The sequence below is a fragment of the Pelmatolapia mariae genome, linkage group LG3_W, assembly GCF_036321145.2.
Source record: "Pelmatolapia mariae isolate MD_Pm_ZW linkage group LG3_W, Pm_UMD_F_2, whole genome shotgun sequence".
NCBI classification, from domain to species: domain Eukaryota; kingdom Metazoa; phylum Chordata; class Actinopteri; order Cichliformes; family Cichlidae; genus Pelmatolapia; species Pelmatolapia mariae.
The window spans coordinates 55444508-55450773 of NC_086229.1; positions in this window are offsets into that span (position 1 = coordinate 55444508).

Here is a 6266-nt window from a genome sequence, read left to right on the forward strand (position 1 = left end):
GAAGGGGATCCAAAATTCCAGGGAATCACAGGGTAGCTCTCTCACACTCGCTCACGTCTTCTTGCCCACACTCACACACGTTCACATGGCAGGGAGGTACAGGTCCGGGGAGGAAAGTCTGTAGCAGAAGAAAGGGAAGTCACTCACTAATCACGAATCACAAAGCACAGGTTCACAGGAGCTGGGAGAAACACTAACGTCAGTAGTACAATCATCCAGCGACGAGAGGATCTGTGTTCCAGCCTCAAATAGTGCTCCCGGTGATGACAGGTAATTGTTGTCAGGTGTGTGGGCCAAGGGCGGGAGCCCACAATGAGCTCCGCCCAGGCAGAGAGGGAAAGAGTGAGAGAGAGTGAGAGTGAGAGAGAGAGAGAGAGAGAGAAACAAAACAGCAAATGTAGCCTTGTGGGACCCACCAGGCTTACCTGGATGCCTGCGGTGGAAGTCCCGGAGCATCGCCTTATCCAGGACAGCTGCTCGAGGCACCCAGGAGCGTTCCTCTATCCCGTAGCCCTCCCAATCAACCAGGTACTGAAACCCCCTACCCCGGCGACGGGAGTCCATGATGCGGGTGATGTTGTAAACCAGCTGACCAGCCATGAGCCGGGGGGGCGGCGGGGGCCTGGAGGGAGGGCACAACGGGCTGGAGAGCACTGGCTTGACCTGAGACACATGAAAGACATTGTGAATGCGCATGTTGCGGGGCAGTTTGAGGCGGACAGACACAGGGTTCACAATGGCGTCGATGGGAAAAGGGCCAATAAACTGAGGAGACAGTTTCTTCGACTCAGTCCGTAGTGGCACAAAACGGGTTGACAGCCATACCTGTTGTCCGATGGCGTACTCAGGGGCTGGTGTCCAGCGACGGTCAGCGAGGGCCTTGTTCCGCTCCTTAGTACGGAGTAGGGCCGCCCGAGTCGCTCGCCAGGCACAACGGCACCTGCGGAGGTGAGCCTGTACTGAGGGAACGGAGTGCTCACCTTCGATGGCCGGGAGCAAAGGCGGTTGATAGCCCAGGGATGCTTCGAAAGGAGATTTGCCCGTGGCGGTAGATGTGTGGCTGTTGTGGGCGTATTCGATCCATGGAAGCTGTTCACTCCAGGTTGATTGATTGTGCGAAGCGACACAGCGGAGGGCAGCTTCCAGCTCCTGGTTGGCCCGTTCTGATTGCCCGTTACTCTGCGGATGGAACCCGGAAGAAAGACTGACCTTGGCTCCCAGTGCGGTGCAGAATTCCCTCCAAACTCGGGATGTGAATTGTGGCCCCCTATCCAAGACGATGTCCTCGGGGATCCCGTGAAGTCGGAACACATGAGAGGTGAGGAGCCGGGCCGTCTCCAAGGCAGAAGGGAGCTTTGGGAGGGCGACGAAGTGTGCAGCTTTGGAGAAACAATCAATAATGGTAAGTATAGTGGTGTTACCTGCAGAGGGCGGCAGACCCGTGACAAAGTCCAAAGAAACGTGGGACCATGGTCGGGCTGGTGTAGGGAGAGGCTGCAGAAGACCCGGTGGAGGGCGGTTCGAAAGCTTGTTCCGGGCGCAGGTTGAACAGGCTGACACATACTCCTTGGCGTCCTTAGCCATGGTGGGCCACCAGAAGTAGCGTCGGAGGAATGATAAGGTGCGGAGGACCCCAGGATGGCATGAAAAACGGGCGGTGTGAGCCCACTGGAGAACCCGAGAGCGGACGGCCGAGGGAACAAAGAGGCGACCAGGTGGGCCGGTTCCAGGATCCGGTTCGGTGTCCTGTGCCTCTTGGATGAGCCTCTCGATCTCCCAGGAGATGGCCCCAATCACACAAGCGGCCGGGAGGACAGGCTCGGGGTCCGAGTCCTCCCCGGTGATAGAGAATTGCCTGGACAGAGCATCTGGCTTTACGTTCCGTGATCCTGGCCTGTAGGTGATAGTGAAGTCAAAACGAGCAAAAAACAGCGCCCACCTGGCTTGCCGGAAATTGAGACGTCTAGCCGAGCGCAGGTACTCCAGATTTTTGTGATCCGTCCAGACGATGAATGGTTGTGCTACTCCCTCCAACCAATGTCTCCACTCCTCCAGGGCCAGCTTGATGGCCAGAAGCTCCCGGTCCCCGATGTCATAGTTACATTCTGCTGGAGAGAGACGGCGAGAATAAAAGGCACATGGGTGCAGCTTACCGTCCCTCTGTTGAGACAGAACTGCCCCCACCCCGGAGTCTGACGCGTCCACCTCCACAACGAACTGCTGTGTAAGGTCCGGTTGCCGGAGTATGGGTGCAGTGGTGAATCTCTCCTTGAGCAGGGCGAAGGCTCGCTGAGCGGCAGGATCCCACTGGAAGGGAACTTTGGGAGAGGTGAGTTTAGTAAGAGGGAGAGCGATCCTGCTGAAATCGCGAATGAACCGTCTGTAAAAGTTAGCGAATCCCAAAAAACGTTGCAATTGGCGGCGATCAGGAGGAGTAGGCCATTCCACCACAGCTCGCACCTTCTCTGGATCGGTCCGCAAGTCCCCCTTCTCGATGATGTGGCCCAGAAAACTCACTGAAGTCACGTGAAAGTCGCACTTCTCCCCCTTCACAAAGAGCCGGTTTTCCAGAAGGCGTAGCAGGACCTGCCGTACGTGGACTTGGTGCTCCTCGAGCGTCTGAGAAAAGATCAGGATGTCATCCAAGTACACAAACACACAACGGTTAACAAAATCACGAAGGACATCATTAACCATCGCCTGAAACACTGCGGGGGCGTTAGTCAGCCCAAACGGCATTACGAGATACTCAAAGTGGCCCCGATGCGTATTGAACGCGGTCTTCCACTCATCCCCCTCTCTGATGCGCACCAGGTGGTAAGCGTTGCGCAGGTCCAGCTTGGTAAAGACGGTCATGCCCTGAAGCAGTTCAAAGGCCGAGGAAAGCAACGGCAAAGGGTATTTGTTCTTAACAGTGATCTGGTTATAGTCCGATAGTCAATACACGGCCGCAGCGAACCATCCTTCTTATCCATGAAAAAAAACCCAGCCGCGACAGGGGAAGAGGAGGGGCGAATTAGCCCCGCCGCCAGCGACTCCGTGATGTAGCGCTCCATAGCGTCCCTCTCGGGCCGGGAGAGGCTGTACAAGCGGCTAGACGGCAGCGGAGCTCCAGGAAGAAGGTCGATTGCACAATCATACGGGCGGTGGGGGGGAAGGGACCGCGCCCGATCTTTACAAAAAACATCCCGCAGATCATGATAAACCCGCGGAACCATGGAGAGGTCCGGGGCGTCCGACGGCGAGGCCGTGGGTGGGAGCGGAACGGGTGAAGCCGCAGTTCATGTGGCAGTTCACACTCCAACCCAGTACGTCACCTTTCTCCCAGTCAATATGTGGGTTGTGGAGAACAAGCCAGAGGTGACCCAGAACCAGAGGAGTGAGAGGGGCTTTAAACGAAAAAAAACAAATCCTTTCTGTGTGATTGCCCGAGAGAGATAATGAAAGGAATTCAGAAACATGAGTGATGTCGTGCAAGCGCTGACCTGATAGCGCGTGAACGTGGAGAGGGCGTGACAGAGGCTCCAAGGCGATGTTTAGTTTGGCGGCGAGTGAGGTGTCAATAAAATTCTGCTCAGCCCCAGAGTCAATGAGAACGGAGAGAGAGTGAGAAAAAGTCCGAACACGTAGCTTAGCCGGCAAGAGAAGTCTGGGGAGAGGGCTTTCACTCGACAGATCGCCCACCAGCACCCTCTCGATCACTGGTGAGCGCGCCCTTTTGCCAGTGTTGGGCAGGAGGAGACAGAGTAGCCTTTACGGCCGCAATAAACGCACTCACCGGAGGCAAGGCGGCGCTGGCACTCCGCGGGCGACAGCCGTGAGCGCCCAAGCTGCATGGGCTCTTCCTCATCCCAGGTGTCGGCGTCACGCAGCCCACGGGCTGCAGTAGAGGTCTCACGAAAATCCAGCGAGGCATGCCCCGAACGTGTGCGTGCGCTCCAGTGTGCACGCACCTGGTCGTCCACTCGAATACACAAAGCCAGAAGCGCATCTAGTGAGGAAGGTAGTTCACGAAGCATCAACTCATTCCTTATTTCCTCATTAACATTAGTGAGTAATGCACTCTTAAGGGCCTCTTCCCCCCATTTCGTCTGTTCGGCCAAGGTAGAAAAATCAATAGAAAAATCAGCCATGCTTCATTTACCTTGTTTGAGCGCAAGCAAGCGCTGGCCGGCGGCGGCAGTCGTGGCTTTTCTGTCAAACACACCTTTAAACTTAACAAGAAAGTCAGAAAAGGTGATGTCCGGCTCTGCCTGAAGCGCAGCTTGTGCCCAGGTCAGAGCACGATCCTGGAGCAGCTGGACAATATAAGCAATCTTCGCACCATCAGTAGAAAAAGCTTGCGGTTGCTGGCGAAACTGAAGAGCACATTGAGTAAGGAAACCAGCACATTTATCAATCTCTCCCGTGAAAGCTCTTGGTGTAGGAAGAAATCTGTCAAAGTGAACAGGTGAGGGAGCAGGTGGTGTGGCACTTACTGCTGGAGCTGGCGCCTCCGGCGGAGGAGCGGCGACAGGTGGAGCGGTCGGTAGTGGTGTTAACTGGGCCACGGCCTGTGTGAGTGCTGCGAGCTCTGCTCGAAGGTGAACAAACATTTGCTCATGGCGCTCCAGCATCGCGGCCAAAGTGGCGAGGGTGGGGGTTGAGACTGCCGGGTCTGCTGAATCCATTTCCGTGGCTGGATGATTCTGTCACAATCAGGTTGTAGGGACTCAAGCGCAGAGCGGTAGATGTCTCCAAAGAACAGTTTATTTACAACACCAGTGCACAGTATATACAGTGAAGGGGATCCAAAATTCCAGGGAATCACAGGGTAGCTCTCTCACACTCGCTCACATCTTCTTGCCCACACTCACACACGTTCACACGGCAGGGAGGTCACAGGTCCAGGGAGGAAAGTCTGTAGCAGAAGAGAAGGGAAGTCACAAACTAATCACGAATCACAAAGCACAGGTTCACAGGAGCTGGGAGAAACACTAACGTCAGTATGTCTGTGAAGGTTCTCAGTCATCCAGGTCATCGTAGTCTAAGGAGCTTGGAAAGAAAAGCTTCTGGACTTCTTAAAGTTGCTTGAAGACGTTCATTTGCTTGAAGACGTTCATTTGACCTTAGAACTGAAGAAGCTTCTCGGATGAGAGGTGAAACGTCTTCAAGCAACTTTAAGAAGTCCAGAAGTCCAGACGCTTTTCTTTCCAAGCTCCTTAGACTAACGTCAGTAGTACAATCATCCAGCGACGAGAGGATCTGTGTTCCAGCCTCAAATAGTGCTCCCGGTGATGACAGGTAATTGTTGTCAGGTGTGTGGGCCAAGGGCAGGAGCCCACAATGAGCTCCGCCCAGGCAGAGAGGGAAAGAGAGAGAGAGAGAGAGAACCAAAACAGCAAATGTAGCCTTGTGGGGCCGGCCGGGCAGGCACGGAGACCATGACAAAATCTAAAGATTTGAAGAAAACTACTGACAGTTGTGGCAAATAATTATGATTTATTAATAAAAGTTATTCCTTCAGATTCGAAAAAAAGCAGACTTCCCTCTCTGAAAACATTTACTACAGTAGCTGATCAGTTTCACCTCTTGTTAGAAAGGAGAGTGGAGCTGTTTAGCTGCAAACAGAGAGTTCAGGTCCTTGCAAAACAAACAAGCTTAAAACAAGACAAAAAAAAAAGAAAAAAAAGTTAAAATGTTCTAAAATCTGTTTTGTTCTGAGAATTGTAGGAAGAGACATAATGATTTACTTTTTTAATTACTATGCCAACTCTTTTTAGTTTTGTAAATATTGGCTATATTGAGAGGCCTTATTTTATTCTACTTTATTTTGCAAATTTATTTGAGAATTAGGCCCTCCAATTAAGATACATTTTATGGTGGTGTTTGTAAAGATCTTGATGGATATTTTATTTTATTTTTTTTATTTCTATTTTTCAGTTTTATTTTTCAGGACTTGGTGAATTTACTTTTTTTAATAACTTGGCCTAACCTATTTAGTTTTGTTAATATTGGCAAATGTTATTGTTGGGTTTGAATATATTTGATATAGGCCATCCAATTAAGGTAAATGTCATGTTTTTAGTTGTTATAATTTCATGAGGAATATTTTATTTATTTTTTTGTTGTTTAATTTTTCAGTTTTCCCACTGAGGAATTGCCACCTTAACATGGTCAGGGGGTTTGTGTGGCTCAGTGTCCCTAAGAGCTAGACCAGCAGAAGCTTAGCCTTCAGATGGGTCAGCTGTTTTCCCCATGTGTTTCCACTTTCCCTAATCACCTCT